The sequence below is a fragment of the Saimiri boliviensis genome, chromosome 1 (assembly GCF_048565385.1).
Source record: "Saimiri boliviensis isolate mSaiBol1 chromosome 1, mSaiBol1.pri, whole genome shotgun sequence".
In the NCBI taxonomy this organism is placed as follows: Eukaryota; Metazoa; Chordata; class Mammalia; order Primates; family Cebidae; genus Saimiri; species Saimiri boliviensis.
The window spans coordinates 289,192,685-289,214,266 of NC_133449.1; positions in this window are offsets into that span (position 1 = coordinate 289,192,685).

The following is a 21,582-nucleotide window of genomic DNA, read 5'->3' on the forward strand; positions in this document are numbered from 1 at the left end:
TCTCCCCTTATTTATTTTCATGCCTGATTCTTGCAGCAATAAAATTGATTTTTTTAACTTATTTAAATTGTGGAGAGAGCTTAATGAGTCATATAGAATCTAGCATGTTCAAAAGTGCTGTAAAATTAAACTCCAGAACTAGAAAAAATATTAGAGAAACCTTGATTTTGAATTGCCTCAAAATCTAGAAATTTGGAAAACCATCACAAAACATTCAAAGTAGGTGACAATTTTTAAAATATGTTTTAACTTAAAAGCAAGAGATTGTGAACTAAAAGCATAGTCTGTGTATCAGTAAGAATATATAGACTAGAGTTATATACATTTATAAATTAAACCAAACTAAAGTGGTTTTACACACCAGAGGTTTATTTCCCATTCACATCATAATTTTCAAAGATAATCTGAGGTTCTGCTCTCCTGTTGTGCTTGACTTCACTGTAGGACCCAGGCTTATGGATCAGCCAATAGTCGATTGTTCATGAAACATAGCAGAGGTAAAGAGATTTCTAGAGGATCTTACATCAGCATTGTATATGTCAGCCCAGAAGTGGTGCATTTCTCTTTCCCATCAGCCAAAATTAGCAACATAGCCAAAACCAGTCCCAAAGAGTACCAAGAGTACAATCATGCCATTGCCTGAAAAATTAAAGGGGAGCCAGAATATTGAAAAAGTACCTTGCTGTTTCTTGCCTTCTATGCCACTCACAGTAAAGAAGAGACAAAATATTGTGAAGTGATAATGGTGCTGAGAAGGATGCACACAGGAATATTCCTCCACAGAATAAATAAGGTCCTGTTGACGAAAGGGGATCCTGCCTTTGGCCAGGATGATTTATGGAATTGCTGCATGCCGTTGATACCTAAGTGATACAATAACAATTACTTTCAATTGTGTTTTCAAAAGTTTGAGAATAAATCCAACTGAATTTAGAGATTTATATTTGGAATATATTCTTGTGGATCTAATTGTATGTAAAGACAGGAAACTGATAATTAAAAGGCAAATAAAGCATTAGCTCATTCTAAAGCTCCATGCTTGAGAAATCAAGACCACAGTAAACAATTATTTGGCAAATGTGGAGGACATGGATTGGACATCTGATAAAATGTATGCCTTGACTCCCTCTTGTAGAAAAGTTTATACTGCCAAAGAAAACACTCAGAAATAGTTTCTGTATACTACACGTGAAAATGCAGCCAGCCTCACTGACCCAGCTGTAGTTAAAAAGAGGCAAAAGAAGAAGACGACGACGAAGAAGGAAAGCCATTTGTGATAATATTGGGGCATGGCTACTGAAGTCTCTTCTCAGGAAGAGGAGCAGGTAAGAGAGTGGGTTTGTAACCTGGCCAAGAGTTTCTTTGTAAAGGTTGTTTTAGGGAAAAGCAAAGAGGAAACCACTCTGTATTATATTATTGCAAAGTGTTGTATAGTTGAGATGAATAATCAAAATGTTTTTATTTTCCACTAGGAAAACAATATTGGATATGTTTTCCTTGTGCATACCACTTGTGCTTATGTGCACAGCTTTCTCCTTGATACTTGAGAGGTGAAGTTGATAGGAAATAGTCATGCCAATTTTTAATCAATCACAAATATCTAATTTCTTGTTTAAATAGCTATGCAAAGCTGAACTCCAAACAAAATGCATGTGTTTTTCTAGGTCGCCAAATGAATGACACTTTGGTTAGATAAATCTTCAGTACCCTCATTAGTGAGTTAGACTAGCTTTTCAAATATTCATTTATTTTCAGTTTCATGTCCATATTGTTCCAATAGTGTAATCTACTTTTTCGACTTGATCTGATCAATTAGAAGCATTTTTTCAATATGTTTTGACAACTTGTCATTTGTCTATCTATTTAAAAATGGTTTCTTTCAGATTCACATATAAAATTATACTTTGTTATAAGAATATGTTAGCATACTGAAGTTGATTGTTGCTTTTATTTAATTTTTGTTTTAGTCAAATTTATTAGAAGTTTAATTTTGTAGATTTTGCTTTTTTGGACTTGCCATAGGGGTTCATCCTTATCTTGAATTTATAAATGTATTTTGATATATTTTCTTCTATTAAGGTATTATGTTAAGCTAATTTTTTTAATCATATAAAGAATACATAAAACTATCAGTTTATCTATTTCTAAGTGGATCTCTAGTAAATATATAGGTTTTGTAAATAAACATATTATATTCTTTCTAAAATTCTTACAAAACAGATTTTTGTAAAAACTAAGTTTAAAAAGTTGAAGAAAGAAAATACAAAAAGAAATTTACCTGTACTACAGTAAGTCATGTTAATGGCTTATTATCTAAAGGTGACAAAAGAAAATTAGAATAGCATAGAGATACAAGCTATAGATGTATGATTATATAAATATTGCCATGCAACCAAAGTGTCATTATAAAATCAAAGGAATAAATAATAAGTTAGAAAATATGTGATTCTAGAGCAAGACATCTCCATTTTCTTAAAATAGACATATATTTGTGTATATGTACATGAGTCTGTAAATGTATCTGTGTACACTCATGTGGATGCATATAGAGAGATATAGTTAGATTTCAATGATACACCATGCACAGAAAGATATATTCCAGATAGATAAAAAGGCCTAAAAATAAATAGAAAAAATTTTAGAATAAGAGTAATCTAGTTATTTTATTTGCAGTAGAATAGTAACACAAGTTACAGACAACCAAAAATTATAAACAATAATAAATTTTGATAAAATGAATGCTTTCAAATTTTACATGGTAAAATATGACTGCAAAAAAGTTAAAAGATAAGTGAGAGAGTATAAAGCTATATTTGCAGACAAAATAATCAATGATAAGTATCCAAGATATATAAATATTTTAAATATGTGAATAAATTTAGGCAGAAAAATTAAAAAGGCAAGTTAGATGGATGGTTACCTCAAAGTTAACCTAAATTGTAAAATGAACATAGGGAAACATGTTTAATGTCACTTGTAGTAAAGCATAATAAATTATAGAACAAACATAACATGTATTTCACAATTTCTATTGGCTCAATTCAAATTTTTGTTTATGTTTATTATTATTATTATTATTGAGATGGAGTCTTGCTCTGTTGCTCAGGCTGGAGTGCAATGGTGTGATCTCAGCTCACTGCATCCTCCACCTCCTGGCTTCAAGTGGTTCTCTTGCCTCCGCTTCCTGAGTTGCTGGGATTATAGCATGTACTAACATGCGTGGCTAATTTTTGTATTCTTAGTAGAGACAGGGTTTCAACATGTCGGCCAGGCTGGTGTCAAACTCTTAACCTCATGATCTGCCTGCGTTGACCTCCCAAACTGCTAAGATTACAGGCATGAGCCACCACTCCCAACTTATGTTTATTTTTATTTTTTTAGTTTTTGTGTAAATACAGAAAATTAAATGACATTAGTTTTCTACTAACCATGTCATCTGTTATAATGACTTAGATATTATTATTATATTATCTGGTACAATAGAAAATATGTATCTCCCTTGTATACTAATTTCAGTTTTGAAGACCTATCACTAGAATACACAACTGTTGATGTTTTTTTTTTTGAAGATATATTTTAATAGGCAAAAAAAACTACATAAATGATCTTCAAAAGGGGAATATTGAAATATATGTCACAATAAGGAAAGGAGTGCCATGCAATAATAAACAGACATATTTAGATATATTGTAGATAATTATCAAGAGCATAGAGTCAATAAAGGAAGTATGAAACAATTCATGTACTATATCATTTTTATAATATCATAAAAATGCAAATATATTTAATGATAGCAGTAAATACACCAAATGGATAAAATATGGATAGGGAGAATACCTATAGATTTTAGTCATGATTACCTCTTAAGAGAGAAAGAATAGAAGACATCAATGGTTCATTGAATCTGTGAAGTTTTTATTAAAAACATTAAGTTTATGTCAAACATGTTAATATGTGTGACAGTCAGTTTGTAGTCCCTTTAAAAATATTCTGTACAGGCCAGGCACGGTGGCTTACTCCTATAATCCCAGCACTTTGGGAGGCCGAGGCGGTTGGATCACGAGATCAAGAGATCGAGACCATCCTAGTCAACATGGTGAAACCCCGTCTCTACTAAAAATACAAAAAAAGTTAGCTGGGCATGGTGGCACATGCCTGTAGTCCCAGCTACTCGAGAGGCTGAGGCAGGAGAATTGCTTGAACCCAGGAGGCAGAGGTTGCAGTGAGCCGAGATCGTGCCATTGCACTCCAGCCTGGGTAACAAGAGTGAAACTCCATCTCAAAAAAAAAAAAAAAAAAAAAAAAAAAAAAAAACAAAACCTGTACATTTGAAATGTGTTGTACTTGTTATTTTAACTAAAATCTAAATCAGTCCGTTTATTACACTGCTATTACAAAAATTTTTCACACAATTCCTAGATGATTAATGAGAAGATGAAAATATGTCCTGTGTATATGCACACATTCTTTTTCTCAGTATGCCTAGAGGCCACCTGCAGAGTACAGATGATACTCATTTTGACACAGCCTAGATGTGTCAAAAAAAGAGTTGTATAGCAAGATACTGGCATGCATTGTCAGCATGTTGATGTTATCTGGGTCATGAATTCCCATTCAGGCTTATGTTAAACGTCATATTCATTCTACAATCATTGGTTTCTGAAGCGTATTAATCATAAACAGTTAGCATAAGCCTAGGCAGGAAAAATACATATTCCAGCAGGTATTTTATTCACTAAAAATTTAATTGTGGTTGAGACAAACATCAGCGAGAGCTGAAAGCCTGGTTGATCCAGGATAATATATTTATTACATGTTATTTCTTCACAGGCAAAGCAAAACATGTTGTTCAAATTATGCTCTTCAAATAAGTGTATGTGGTGTGCTTTCTGCAACCTTTTTTGGCCTAATTATGATGATATTTTATTATCTTGCAGAATTTATAATGCAAAAAAAGGCTAATTTTTAACATTAATTGTATGAACACTTCTATTTCACTCTAACAATCGAATCTAATATCCTTGGATTTACTGTAACCTATTACTACATATCTGGAATCTCCTCTCCACCTTTTCTGAGTTTCTGCAATACTTTGGCATAATAATTCTTGCTGAGGATCATTAAGCTTTTCCTCCTATAACTTCATGCTGAAATATTCACATAGTCACAGATTTAAAGTTAAAGGTATTTGCTCATGATGTCTCAGTCTATCCCTTGGAATATGTAACAGGATAAAGTAAAAACTATTAAAAAATATGAGCAGTCCACTAAACTAGGTTAAGCATTAGATAAATATTATATAGCAAAAAAGGGACAAAAAAATCATAAGCCATGTGACTTTGGGGACATTTCTCAACTTCTTTGCATCTCAATATTTTTGCTTACAGAATGGGGACTTGGCAATAATTAAAACAGGTAATATATGTTAACTGCTTATAGCAATAATTCAAACACATTCAGTGCTATATAAACGTTATTATCATCAGCATGATTATCTCAGAGATTTAAGATGCTTAAGGCTGTTAATAGCAATTAGTGGTCACATCCGTATAGCTCATAAATATAATGTCATTTTTTAATATACTAGCATCTGTGCATGACTTATGCATCACTGCATAACTTATGTTAAATAATGTTTATTTATTTTGAGAAAGAATCTCACTCTGTCACTCAGCCTGGAGTACAGTGGAGCAATCCCAGCTCACTGCAACCTCTGCCTCCCAGGTTCAAGCAATTCTCCTGCCTCAGCCTCCTGAGTAGCTGGGATTACAGATGTGAACCAACATGCCCAGGTATTGTGTGTGTGTGTGTGTGTGTGTGTGTGTGTGTGTGTGTGTGTGTTTGTTTGTTTTAGTAGACACAGGGTTTTACTGTAGGGAACCAGCCCCACACTCCACCCATGGGTACCTTGTGTTTGGTGGTGACAAAAGAATGAGAAAAAGACAGGTTAAGAATGTAAAAAGTGGGACCAGGGGGCCATCACTTGTAGTGGAAACAGTGAAGGCTCCGAACTTTCATCTCCCACAGTATTTATTGGTTACAATCACTTTGATCTATAGGGAGGCAGTGGAGTGATGGTGGGGAGAAGGTGATGTGACGGTGGGGTAAATCAGTGAGCCAGAACTGAATCAGCAAACCAGAGCTGGTGTGTCATACTAAAGGTTTATAACAGTGGTGGTTTGGGAGTTTCACAAAACAAAAATATGGTATCTTTTTAGCCTATTATCTATGTGCAACTGGTAGAACTCAGGCCTCACAAAGAGCCTACAAGTCTGGTTACATCTTAGTGCTACGCAGGGGTTTTACATCCTTGAGGACAATGTTTATGGTAACAGAGCTTACGTCACCATGCACCAGAACATGAGGCATGGAGAAGTTTGCCTGCTCGGAGGCCTTTCACAGTTTTCCATGGTTTGTTGTTCACAGTTTGTATGTTACTCATAACCAATTTATTTAGGCACTCTGTAAGTCCTTGTTCCTTTGCTGCTTCTCCCCGCGTTTTACCATGTTGGCCAAACTGGTCTTGAACTCCTGACCTCAAATGATTCGCCCACCTCAGCTTTGCAAAGTGCTGGGATTACAGGTGTGAGTCACCGTGCCTAGCCAACTTATGCTAAATAATATTTCTAGGAGGCCATTGGTTTGGACTGAGCTCCTATGTTAGGTTCAACAGCCCAAAAATAAAAAAATTATTCATGCTGAAGTACACCTCCAACCCAAAAGATATTCTTCTGACTTTCCAGGACGTTAGGGGAAAGATAAATGCTAGCCAAATTCCCAAACAGGCTAGTTTTAGGTGATGTGATAAGAAAGTTTCTTCTGCTTTAATCTTTATAAGAAAAGTAACTTTGAATCAACCAATTCATTTTTTGTTTTCTATATCCACTTTCCTCAGCCCTTTATTGTCTATGAAATAATGTCCTTTGCTCAGCCTATTAGAACAATTCTAGTATCAAAAGTAAAAACCGATTAAGATCTTTAAATTTGCTGTAATTTTGTATTTGACACATATTGCCACCAACATTTCATATCACAATAATGTACTTGTCTTTTCTTTGTTTAATTCTGTTTCCATGATGGTGGGTTGGGGCATGGTTAGCATGCCTCTGCCACTTGGAAGTACAAAATAGTGTGCAAAGATTCATGCTGTGCGTTTCCTCCCCGCCTCCAAGAAACAACAGAGGAACTTAACAGAAAAACGGAAAGAAACTACAGACTTTGTGAAAGAAACAGCACACAGCAACCTACACCATGAGTGAGGCAGAAAACTGTGTCTTAGAATGTGAGAGAGGAGAAACTGCCTTCATGACACATGCTCCGACTGAGGAGCAGGACAACCCAGGCAGCAGGGAAATGCCTTAGCCCTGTTCAGTGCTGGAGCTGATTGAGTGAGCAGTGGGGAGAGTGTGAGAAGCAGCAGCATTTGTGTGTACTCTCAGACTCCAGCAGAGATGTAGAAAAATCATTCCAATGCTACTTCACAGGTGACCTCCTGGAAGTGTGCCAGCTCGCTCAGGTGGTTCTTATAGGTTGACTGAAGTTCCGAATTGAGATTTGCAAAATAATCTCAAATGGGGATGAACCCCCTTGGCTGGAACCAAGAGAGGAGCGGGAAGTGTGCTGTCACCACTTTCTAACTGCAGCCTGGCACCTGTCCTTTGAGGGTGGACCAGGAGGATCACAGCCTGAAAGTCACTGTTTTTGTCTCAGTTGGGAAAGCTTATGGTCTGTGGCAGTTTGGAGTACTGAGTGCAGGCTACTCGGAAGCTAGCTAGCTGCTGCTCGCAGAACACTGTGCGTATGAGACCAGCCTTACCAAGAGCAAGAGAGCTGAGTGGGGCGTACTGCCGCCTGCTTTCCATCTGCATTATTTTCCGCTCTTTTTTTTTTTTTCTTTGAGACGGTATTTCACTCTGTCACCCAGGCTAGAATGCAGCAGTGAGATCTCGGCTCACTGCAATTTCTGCCTCCTGTGTTGAAACAATTCTCATGCCTTAGCCTCCTTAATAGCTGGGATATAGGCAACTACCACCACGCCTGGCTAATTTTCTCTATTTTTATTAGATTTCGGGTTTCACCATGTTGGTTAGGCTGGTCTCAAACACCTGACCTCAAGTGATCTGCCCTCTTCAGCCTCCTAAAATGCTGAGATTACAAGTGTGCACCATCATGCCAGCCCCCATGTGTACTCTTTTATGTTGCACAGGCAGCTGTCTTCTGATTCCCAGTGGTCTCACTGCTGGCCCCTGTGTGTTAGTCTGTTCTAGCATTGTTATAAAGAGATACCTGAGAGAGGATAATTTATAAAGAAAACAGGTTTAATTGGCTCATGGTTCTTCAGGGTGTACAGAAATAACAGCAGCATCTGCTTCTAGGAGGCCTCAGGAAACAACATGGTGAAGACAGAGCAGACACATCACATGGTGAGAGCAGGAGCAAGAGAACAAGGTGGAGAGGTGCTACACAGTTTTAAATGACCTGGTCTCACAAGAACTGGCTCTTTCTTGTGAGGACAGTCCCAAGGGGGATGGTGTTAAAACCATCCATGAGAAACCTGCCCCCATGATCCAATCACCTCCCACCAGGCCCTACTTCTGACATTCAGGATAACATTTCAGTGTGGAATTTGAGCAGGAGCACACATCCAAACTACATCGGCTCAGTCTTCCCCCCGCAAGTGTCATACTTGTCTCACATTTCAAAATACAGTCATGCCTTCCCAATTATCTCCAGAGTCTTAACTCATTCTAGCATTAACTCAAAACACCAAAGTCCAAAATCTCATCTGAGACAAGGCTAATGTCTGTTAAGTGTGCTCTGAACGAAGAGACCACCTAGGCAAGCTTTGTGTGAGCAGCAAGGCTATTGATTTACTCAGTTGTGAGCAGACTGAGTCTGAAAAGAGAGTCAGAAGAGTGTGGTAGGATGGGAGCTGGTGTTATAGATAGGGGATAGGCAATGGAAAGTTACAGTTTAGGGAGGTTTTTTTGCAAGCTGGGGAGGTTGGGGTGTCACAGGGTTCATTGTCACAAGGTTGACTTAGCAGTTGACGCAGGAACAGCAGTGGAATGTCACAAGGTTGGTTAATCAGGCACTACAGGAGCTGCCTATTCTCCTTTTGCAGTTTTCCTGTTACCTCAGAATTTCTGGCCCTGGCAGGCCATGTGGAGGTGTACATGAGGGTCACAGGGGTCACCATGGCTTGACTATGGTGTAGTCCATGGTGCAGTCAGTTCAAAGATCCTTGCAATCTCTTCTGCCTTTGAGCCTGTAAAATCAAAACAAGTTAGTTATGTAAAAGATACAATGGGAATATAGGTATTGGGAAAATACTCCTGATCCAAAATGAAGACATGGGCCACAAGAGAGGGACTGCAGGCCCTCTGTAAGTCTGAAACCCAGTAAGGTAGTCATTAACTCTTAAAGCTCCAAAATCATCTTCTTTGATTCCATGTCTCATATCCAGGTCACACTAATGCAAGGGGCGGGTTCCCAAGGCCTGGGGCAGCTCTGTTTCTGTGGCTTTGCAGGGTTCATCCCTTGCAGCTGCTTTCACAGATTGTAGTTGAATGCCTGTGGCTTTTCCACATGCTGTCTGCAAAATGCTGATGGATCTACCATTCTACAGTCTGAAGGATGGTGGTGTTCTTCTCACAGATCCACTAGGCAGTGCCCGAGTGGGGACCCTGTGGGGGTGCCAACCCCACATTTTTCTTCTACATTGCCCTAGTAGAGATTCTCTGTGAGGCATCTGCCCCTACAGAAGGCTTTTCCCTGAAACACTCACACATTTCCATACATCCTCTGAAACCTAGGCAGAGGCACCCAATTCTTATCTATTGTAATCTATGCAACCACAGGCTTAACACCATGTGAGCTCACCATGGATTATGGCTCACATCCTCTGAAGCAATCACCAAGCTGTGCCTGGGCCCTTTTGAACCACAGCTGGAGCTAGAGTGGCGGGGATACAGGCAGTAGTGTCCCCAGGCTGTGCAGGGCAGCAGAGTCCTGGGCCTGTCCCACAAAACTATTCAGTCCTCCTAGACTTTGGGCTTGTGATGGAAGGGGCTGCTGGGAAGTTCTCTGAAATGCTTTCAAGGTCTTTTTCCCATTGTCTCAATTATTAGCACTTGGCTTCTTTTTACTTTTGCAAATTTCTGCAGCCCACTTGAATTCCTCCACTGAAAATGGGCTTTTCTTTTCTCCCATGTGGCCATGCTTGCCCCTATGTATTAATCTGTTCTAGCATTGTTATAAAGAAATACCCAAGATAGGATAATTTACACTTCCATTTTAAATGTAAATGCTGCTTCCCTTTTAAATATAAATTCCAACATATTTCTTTGTTCCTGCATCTGAGCATTGGCTGTTAGAAATAGCCACACTACTTCTTGAATACTTTCCTGCTTAGCAATGTCTTTTGTCAGATATCCTAGGTCATCATTCTCAAGTTAAGACTTTCACATATCCTTAGGACATGAACACAACCTAGCCAAGTTATTTGCTAAGGGATAACATGCATGACCTTTGCTCTAGTTCACAAGACGTTTCTGTTTCTCCTTTCCCTCTGAGACCCCCATCAGCCTGGACTTTATTGTCCATATGACCATCGGAATTTTGGTTATAACCATTTAACCAGTCTTGAAGAAGTTCCAAAATTTCTCTTATTTATCTTCTTCTGAGCCCTCTTCCCATTACCCAGTTACAACACTGCTTCCACATTTACAGATATCTTTACAGAAATGCCACATTCTTGATATCAATTTTCTGCATTGCAGTAAAAAAATACCGAGACTGAATAATTTATGAAGAGAAGGGATTTAATGAGCTAATGGTTCTTCAGGCCATAAAGGAAGCATAGCAGCATCTGTTTCTGGGAAGGCCTCAGGAAGCTTCTAATCATGGTGAAAGGCAAAGGGGAAGCAGGTATGTTACATGATAAAAGCAGTAGCAAGAGTGAGGGGAACGGTGCTACACACTTTTAAATAACTAGCTCTCATAAGAATTCACTGACCATTGCAAGGACAGTACCAACACAGGTAGTGCAAAACCACTTAGGAGAAACCTGCCCTCATGCTCTAATCATCTCCCACCAGGCCCCACCTTCAACACTGGGGATTACATTTTAATATGAGATTTCAGTATGATATGTGAGATTACATTTCAATATGAGATTGACCGGAAACACGCATTCAAATTATATCAACCCATATGTGGGGAGCCAGAATTGTATAACCAAGCCCCCATCAGCTTTGCCCCTCTACTTGCCCTCAAAATGTAATATAACACATTACACTACCTTGAGAGCTCCATGGACCTGCCCATTGCCAGAGGCATCAGAATACTTCCACTGTGTAACATAAGACAAGCACAAATTTTGCTGTTACCATCACAGCTGGTGCTCTTTGGAAAGCATCACCTCCCAGCTGGAAGCCAACTGGCACAGACCACTACAACATCTGCAAAAACAGTAACGGTGCTTACTTAGGAGAAAACTTTTGCACCACTGTAGCTATTAGCATTGCCTACATCACCCTGGCTAACCAGGAGTTCTTGAATCTGTACATTACTCCTACAGCTTGCATTTGAGGTAACCAACACATTAAAGCTATTTATAACCAAAAAATCTTAAAGAATCTATGTCATTCTCCTACCCCATCAGAACCTGTGCTGGTACCTGATGCTGAGAGACTAGAGAACCAATTACATAACTGAATCCCATGCAGATATTCGATAGCACCATCCTGAAGCATGGCAGCCCCACTGGGCATCTAGATACTGCCTAGCCTTCAGGGACTGCTACTCCTAGGAAAAAGGGAAATGCACGGCATCAAGGGACCACCCCATAGGACAAAAGAAACTAGACAGCAGGCCCAGTGTCTCTGGACTTTCTTTCCTCTTATGAGTTTTTTTTTTTTTTTCAACGGAGGCACAGGTTCAGTTTTAGGCTCAGTAGGGAAAGTCTGAGGTCTCACACAACAGCCAAGAATCCCTAATGCTTATGAAGGACCTTGGAGAATGGGACTTATTCTCCCCCCACCCACCACTGAAGACACTCCTGGGCTTCTCCTATGTGAACTCTTCAGGGGTGAGTCTGTAGAAAGCCTTTCTGGAAAACTTAGGGTGACTACATCCCCACAAGAGGAGTGACCCTTAGGTTCAGGTTTGCACAGAAGGGGAGTTGCAATCCCATTCTATAGGGTACATCAATATTCTGGCAAATGAAAAGAGGCATTTGTTTGATCTGAATAGCTGGAAAACTGGGTCAATGTGACTTGGAGGTGCATTGCTTTCCTGCTGTCCTGGAAGGAGAGCTGTTGTGGCTCTCTTCATACCCCCTGAAAAGACCTCAGTGCATTTCAATGAGAGCTTCCCTAGCTGCCTCTGTCAATGCTGGGACTGTTGCCAACCATTGGGTATTGCATGTACCAACCTACTTTAGCCACAGTTGCTTTGTTTTGTTTTAACCCATGGGTACTTTCTACTGGCCTAAACTGTTCAACACAGAGAATACATTTTTGGGGAAAATGTTTTTAAAGGGCATACCACTGAGGGACAAGGTAAGGTGCATGAGATCTCTGCCATTCCAGTCCCAAAGGAGACAATGAGTCTACTCACACACTTAGCACATAGCTACTAAAACCAGCATCTGAACAGTCATTACACTAAGTTTCTCTATAATCATGCAAAGCACTCTGAGCCAAGCTAAGTGATAATAAATAATAAACAGTAAAATTACATCCTTAAAAAGAAAAAGCTAAAGAAATGTTTGAATTAAAAATAAATTCAAAAATAATTAAAAGAAATATTCTACCCAAATGAGAAGAAACCAGGAAAATAATTCTGGCAATATTGAAAAAAAAAAAAAAGAAAGAAAAAATCCAGAGTTCTACAGCATCCCCAAAAGATCACACTAACTCTCAATAACAGTTGAATCCAAACCAAGATGAAATCTTTGAAATAACACATTAATAATTCAAAAGGTTGATTATTCACTTAATCAAATACAACAGAAAAGTGACAACCAAGATAAAGAAATAAAAGTATCAATTCAAAATATGAATGAAAAATTTGCTATAGAGATAGATATTTCAACAAAATAATCAGAAGTTCTGGAAATAAAAGACACATTTAGGAAGCTACAAAATGCAGTGGAAAGTTTTAACAATAGGCTAGACCAAGCAGAAGATAGATTTTCAGAGCTTGATGACAAGGCTTTCAAATTAGTTCAGTAACACAGAGATAGAGAAAAAAGAATTAAAGTAATGAAAAAGTTCTTCAAGAAATATGGGATCATGCAAAACAGCCAAACCTAGGAATCATAGGTGTTCCTGTGAAAAAAGAAAAACTTGGAAATTTTGAAAAACCTATTTGAGGGAATAGTTGAAGAATACTTCCTAGACTTGCTGGAAATTTAGACACTAAACTATAAGAGGCTCAAAAAACTCCTGGGAGAATCATTGCAAAAAAATATTGCCAAGGCTTACAATCTTCAGGCTATCTAAAGTCAATGTGAAGGAAATAATCCTAAGAAGAGTGGGAAAAAAGAATGAGGTCAACCTTTAGGCCCAGCGTGGTGGCTCATGTCTGCAATCCCAGCACTGTGGAAGGCCGAGATGGATGGATCATGAAGTCAGGAGATTGAGATCATCCTGTCCATGGTGAAACCTTGTCTCTGCTAAAATAAAAAAATTAGCCAGATGTGATGTGTGCCTATAGTCCCAGCTACTCAGGAGGCTGAGGCAGTGAAATTGCTTGAACCTGGGAGATGAAGGTTGCAATGAGCTAAGATTGCACCACTGCACTCCAACTTGGTGATAGAGCTAGACTCTGTATCAAAAAAAAAAAAAAAAAAAAAAAAAAATGAGGCAACCTATAAAGGAAAATGTGTCAGATTAACACAGACTTCACAGCAGAAAACTGAGGGAGCTAAAACTACAGAAGAGATTGAGGTATTTTTTATATTGTCCTTAAACACAAAAACTGTCAGCCAAGAATTTTGTATTTAGCAAAACAAATTTTATAAATGAGAGAGAAATAAAGTCTGTCTCAAATAAATGCCAATTGAATTTTTCATTACTAGACCAGTCCTATAGGAAATACTAAAGGTGATGCTAAGTCTTGAACAAATCACCAGTATGCACCAGAATAGAACCTCCTGAAAGCATAAACTTCTCAAGGCTTATAAAATAACAACACAATGAGGAAAACAAAGTCACTAGGTAACAATCATCATGATGACAAACAATACCTCATGTCTCAATATTATGTGGAGTATAAATGCTTTAAATGTTCCACTCAAAAAAATACAGATTGTCTGAAGGCATAAAAATTACAGACCAGTTATCTTCTGTCTTCAGGAGACACACCACCTAGTACATAATGATTCTTATTTACCCAAGGTAAAAGGGTGGAAAACATAGTTCATGCAAATGGAAATGAAAAGTGAGCAGGAATAGCCTCTTGTATCAAGCCTCTTTTGTATCCATTAAAGCAAGAGCAGTTACAAAAAAAGACAAAAGGTCCTTATATAATGATAGAAGGATCAATTGCACAACAAAATGTAACATATATATGATGCTAAATATATATGCATCAGAGCTCCCAAATTAGTAAAACAATGACTACTAGAACTAAAAAAGGAATAGCTAGCAACTGAATGATACTGGGAACTTCAATATTCCACTGACAGAACTGGACAAATCATTGAGGCAGAAAGTCAACAAATAAACACGGGAGTTAAACTTCACTCTAGAACAAATGGACCTAGCAGATATTTATGGAACAGTCTACCCCAAAACAGGCCACATACTAGGCCACAAAACAAATCTCAATAAATTTTTAAAAATTTAAATCACATCAAGCATCCTCTCATACCACAGTAGATTAAAACTAGAAATCAATTCCATAATATATCCTCAAAACCACACAAATACATAAAAATTGAACAATCTGCTCCTAAATGATTTTTGGGTAAACAGTGAAATCAAGAATCAATGCAAAAATGTTAAAAACCCCAAAAGCCAGAGTGCCTCTTCTCCAAATGATTGCAACACCTATCTAGCAAGGGCACTGAAATGGGCCGAGGCTGAAATGGATGAATTGATAGAAGTAGGCTTCAGAAGATGGGTAATAACAAACTTTGCTGAGCTAAAGGAGCATGTTCTAACCTAGTGCAAAGAAACTAAGAATCATGATAAAATATTACAGGTGCTGATGACCAAAATAGCCAGTTTAAAGAAAAATACAAATGACCTGATGGAGCTAAAAAACACAATACAAGAACCTCACAATGCAATCATAAGCAGTAATAGATAAATAGACTAAGTAGAGAAATGAATCTCAGAGCTTGAAGACTATATAATAAATAAGACAAGAAGACAAGAATTCATCTTGCCTTGGAAATAAGACAAGCAGACAAGAATAGAGAAAAAAGAATAAAAAGAAATGAATAAAACCTCCAAAAATATAAGACAATGCAAAAAAGACCAAACCTATGACTAATTGTGATACCTAAAAGAGATGGGGAGAATGGAATAAGTTGAAAAACATACTGTAGGATATCACCCAGGAGAACTTCCCCAACCTAACAACACAGTCCAGCCATCAAATTCAGGAATTGCAGAGAATTCCAATAAGATACTCCACAAGAAAATCAACCCCAAGACACATAATCATCAGATTCTACAAGGTTGAAATGAAAGAAAAAATGTTAACAACCAAGCTGAGACTCAAATAAAGGACTCAACTTATTTTATAAAAGCTACAAAAAGTAAAAAAAAATACCTAGGAAAATACTTAACCAACGAAGTAAAAGACCCTACAAAGAGAACTACAAAACACTGCTGAAAGAAATTATAGATGTCAGAAACAAATGGAAATAAATCACGTGTGCATGGATAGTAACAATCAATATTATAAAAATAACTTTTTCCCAAAGTAATCTATACATATAATACAATTTCTATCAATTTACCAACATCATTTTTTTTTCACAGAATTAGAAAAATAATCCTAAAATTCATACAGAAAGCAAAGGCCAAATAGCCAAAGCAATTATATGTAAAAAGAACAAAGTTGGAGGCATTATATGACCTGACTTCAAATTATATTACAGGGCTATAGTAAACAAAACAGCATGTACTAATTTTTAAAAATGGATACATAGACCAAGAAAACAAAATAAAGAACCCAGAAGTAAAGCCAACTACCTACAACCAACTCATCTTCAACAGAGCATACCAAGCATAAATTGGGCAAAGGACACCCTATTCAATAAATGGTGCTGGGAAATTGGATCACCACCTGCAGAAGAATTGAACTTGGATCTCTGCCTCTCATAATATACAGAAGTTAACTCAAAATAGATTAAAGACTTAAATCTAATGCCTGAAACAATAACAAATCTAGAAGAAAACCTAGGAAAATCTCTTCTGTAGATTGGCCCAAGCAAATAATTTCTGACTAAGACTCAAAAAGCAAATACAACAAAAATAAAAATAAATAAATGGGACCTAATTAAACTAACGAACTTCTGCACAGCAAAATATGTAATCATCAGAGATAACAGACAACCTATAAAATGGGAGAAAATATTTGAAAGTTATGCCTTTAACAAAGGACTAATATCTAGAATCTACAAGGAACTCATAGAAATCAGCAAGAAAAAAACAAATAATTTCATTAAAATGTGGGCAAATGACATAAATAGAAATTTCTTAAAAGAAAATATACAAATGGGCAAAAAAATCTGTGAAAACGTGCTCAACATTTTAATCACCAGGTAAGTGCAAATTAGACCCACAGTGAGAAGCCATCTTACCCCAGCCAGAATAGTCATTATTAAAAAGCCAAAAAAAAAAAAAATAGATGTTCACATGAAAGTGATGAAAAGGGAATGCTTATACCTTGCTGGTACACATATAATTAGTACAACCTTTATGAAAATCAGTGTGGCAATTTCTCAAAGAACTAAATGTTGATATACCATTCAATCCAGTAATCCCATTACTGAGTATCTGCCCAAAGGAAAAGTCAGTGTATTAAAAAGACATGTGCATCCATATGTTTATTACAGCACAATTAACAATTACATAGAAATGTAATCAACCTAAATGCCCAGCCACCAATGAGAGGATAAAGAAAATGCAATGAGTGGGTAAAGAAAATGTGATATACTTTCTTTGTTATGGCTGAGTAGTAGTTCATGATATGTGTGTATACACACATACACACACACACACACATGCACACACACATGCATTCACACATACCATGGACTACTATTCAGCCATAACAAAGAACGAAATAATGTCTTTTCCAAACACTTGGATGAAACTTGAAGCTATTACTCTGTGTGAAGTAACTCAGGAATCAAAAAACACTGTAGATTCTCACTTCTAAGTGAGAGCTAAGCTATGGCTACACAAAGACATACAGAGTGAAATAATGGGCATCAATGACTCAAAACAAGGGAGGATGGGACTTGGATGAGGGATAAAAAACTAGGTATTGGGCACAATGTACACTACCTGAATAACAATGAGTGCATTGAAATCCCAGATTTCACCACTATAAAACTCATCCATGTAACAAAAACAAAAAAACACTTATACCACTAAAGCTATAAAAATAATTTCTAAATAATAAGTTAATACATTTATTATCTCATAGTTTCTGTGGGTCAGGAGTCCCAGAACAGTTTATCTGGGTCTTCTGCTTCAGGTCTCTCAAAGCTACAATAACAGTATTGCCCAGGGTTGTGATTTCATCTGAGGTTTGAGTAGGGAAGGGGTCATTTCCAAACACGTGGTTTCCAACAGAACTCAGTTTCCATGGGATACTTTCATAATCTCTTTGTTCTGCTATAATATCACTAACTGAGTAGCTTATAAATGATAGAAGTTTATTTCTTATAATTCTGGAAGCTGGGAAGGCCAAAATCAACCCGGCCAATAGATTTGGTGTCTGCAGTGGACGCATTTTCTATTTTATAGCTGTCACCTCAATGTATTCTCATGTGATGGAAGGAGAAAGGGGTCTGTCGAAAGTCTCTCTTGAAAGGGCGCTAATTCTATTACACCCTTATGACAGAATGACCTTTCAAAGGCCTCACCTCCTAACACTATCACTTTGGAGTTCAGGATTTTAACATATAAATGTTGGGAGGAGGCAAATATCAGACCATGCCAGCTGCTGAACTGAGGTTTTAGGTTCGTTCTGTCAGCCACAGGCTGTCCTTGGTTCCTTCCTATGTAGCAGCTCACATTATGAGAGCTTGTTTCTTAAAATCTCCAAGGGAAAGACAAAAATCTTCTTGAAAGATAAAATATAATCTTACATAATACCATCAGGTTGAGGTAATTGCATAAACCACCCTTCCTGTGATCTGTTTGTTACAAGCAGGTCACAGGTTCCATTTCCATTTAAAGGGAGGGAATCAAGAAAGCACAAGGACACTGTATGTTGAAGATCATGGAGTGCACTCCAGAGTCTCCATCCACATTCCTCCTACATGCAAAAATACATTCATTCCCTTTCAAGTCTTCAAGTCTGTAATCCTATTAAAACCTATGATCAGAACCCGTCATCTAAAATAGTTCCACATGTTCATGAGATTCCTTCAATATAGTAATCTTTATCTGACAATCTGGAAAGCAAACCCAGCAAGTTATTTGCCCTCCAAACTCAGAATACAATGGTGGCACAGTCATAGGATAACAGTTACAGACATTCTTATTCAAAAATGGAGGGCAGTGAAGGCACAAAATAGTCACTAATCAATAGCCATGCTGAAATCCAGCTGGGTAAATGTCCAGAGTTCCTTGGTTGGAATTTAAGGCCTGCAAATAGTTCCATGTTGCTCTGGGCTCCACTCTCTGTGCTGTTTGTTCTGCCCTCTTTCTTTTTCATGGAAGCCAACAAGTATTTGCAGCTGAGTAGTTTTGCTTGTCTTCTGTCAGCAGACCTGGGGGAACAAAACAGTATCCTTTCATTTTGTACTCTCTGTCTTTTTTGATCCAAGTTGGTAATGTCTTTGCTGAAATAACTCTCAAATATTTTGTGGGTCTCATGAAAAATATCCCTGTGGCTCACTCAGTTATATAAAAGCCATGCCTACAGATTGCTTTTAATATAAGCTCTTATGTCTTGGACTTCTGCTGACAAGTCTGCGGACATCCTTTATAGGCTTCCTAGAAATTCTATGGTTTGGTTGAAAAGTCCACAAGGTATACTCTTAATCTCTTCAAATAGTCCTTTGTGTAACTATCATGTCCATGTTTCTGTCTTTCTGAAATTTTAAAACAAGTTCATTCAGTCTCACTCCTGCCTTTTGTTCTTAGCCTTATTTGGTTAAGTTATTTCGAAACCTTTTCAGAATGTTAGCATTCCTTGCTATCTGGAGAGCCTGAGAATATTTAAAATTGTCAAGTCCTTCCTTTTTTTTTTTATTTACAAGTTCTTATCTCAATTTCTCTTTTTCCTCTCAAATTTTGTTGTAAACAACAAAATAAATAGGACCATAACTTCAACAACTTATTTTGGAAATTTTTTAGGTAGACAACAAATTTCTGCTTTCAGCATTAACTGGCTCTAAGGGAAACAATTTTGCTAAGATTTCTTCTAGCACATAGCAAAGATACCCCTTTTTCTAATGTCCAATAGCCTGTTCTTTTCTCCTTTTGGAATGTTCACAAGAAGTGTACTCAAAGTCTGGATTTTGACCAACATCTCTTCATGGAGATTTAGAAATACAGTGGTTGGCACTTTGTGGTTCACAAATTCTTAATTTTCTTTCATTGAAATATATTTGTGGAAAGTCTTGTGTATTTTTAATCTACCCTCTTCCTGTTTCCAAAATTTAATCCTTTAAGCCAAAACACTAAAAATGATCATTTTAATTGATTTAAGACTTATCAATATTTCAATTGAATCAGTTACTAGCTGATACTCAGCTCCTGAAAAAGATAAGCTGATGTTTTTCTGTTTAAAAGACTCTTCTCAAACACCTCTCCTAGTCTGGTTGTAAGTGCAAGAACTGCAATTCATTTATGTGAGTTTCGTTCTCATAGAAGTAATGCTATGAGCACAATTTACAGTTTGACTTTTCACAATAATTTTCCAATGTTACACATGCAGTACCTTGTTATAAGATACAACAGATAATTATAATATCAAAGTAAAATAGAAGAATCTCCACATTGCATTTTTCTTGTTGCCTATTGTTTTGTCAGTTTTACCACACCACGTATTTAAATACTGAGTGCAATCAAAATCAAATGGTAATTCTTATAAAGAGCAGAAAGATGATTATCAAGATTCTGAGTAAATCATGTATATAAATATATCATAAGTTAAAGTTTCGAAGGTATTCAAACATGTAATTTTATAATTTACAGAAACACCCAAGGAGTAAAATAAAAGTTTGGAGTCTAGAATATTAGTCAAATATTTAGCTGCAGACTATACCTGCTTCAAAGCTATCCTATTGGGTCAAACTAACTCACACTCATTAATATAATAACAAAACAGGAAATTTTTTTAGAAGTTACTTATTTCTTACTATTTCTAATGTCAAATTAACACCAAGGGGATTAAAGGGGTTAAAGGGGAATCATCAGCAATTACATGTTAAGAATGGCACACTATATTACAGCAAATAACTATTTTTATAATAATCAAGACTGATCAGTAGAAAATGAAAATTATACATTAAAAACTTTGGTTTTAATCGCCCAGATCCAGGGAAAATGGGTGGTTGTCCTGACTGGGAGGAATTCCCCACAACACAACGTAGCTGCTGTAGCAGATTGTAACCAGACTGCTTGTTGAAGTAGGACCCTGATTCATCCCTCCTTACCCTTCAGGGTCTCCTCTCAGGAATTTCAGCAACTCCAGCCAGGTTTTTATGAACAAAACTATGATCTCTCTCTGGGATGGAGCCCCCAGGGAAAGGGGCAGACACCATATCTGCAGCTCCGCTGAAAGACTTTCCTTTCTGCTGGCTCTGGATAATCTGGTCAGTCTGGACAAGGGGGCTTCCCTGTAGTTCAGGGCACCTGCTCTGCCAAAGGGCAGTCTGACTGCTTCTTTAAGTGAGACCCTGATCCTGTTCCTCCCCTCTGTGTGAGATCTCCCAATAGGGATCTCCAAAAACCTCCTACAGGAGCATTCCAGCTGGAATCAGGTCAATGCCTCCCATTAGATGGAACCCCCAGAGGAAGGAGCAGGTTACTGTATTTGCTGTTTTGTAGCCTTCACTGTTGATAACTCCTGGTGCAGGAGGGTCTAAGGTGATTGATTCTGGTGTGAACCCCTAGCAAAATTCAGCAGCCTTAAGGAAGAGGAGCCTGACTTTCAAAAGAAAAACAAAGAAAAAAATAACAACAATGTAAAAAAGACCCCACAAAAAACCCCACTCAAAGGTAAGCAAACTCAAAGATTGAAGGTTGATAAACCCACAAAGATGAGAAAGAATCAATGCAAAAATGTTAAAAACCCCAAAAGCCAGAGTGCCTCTTCTCCTCCAAATGATTACAATACCTGTCTAGCAAGGGCACAGAGCTAGGCTGAGGCTGA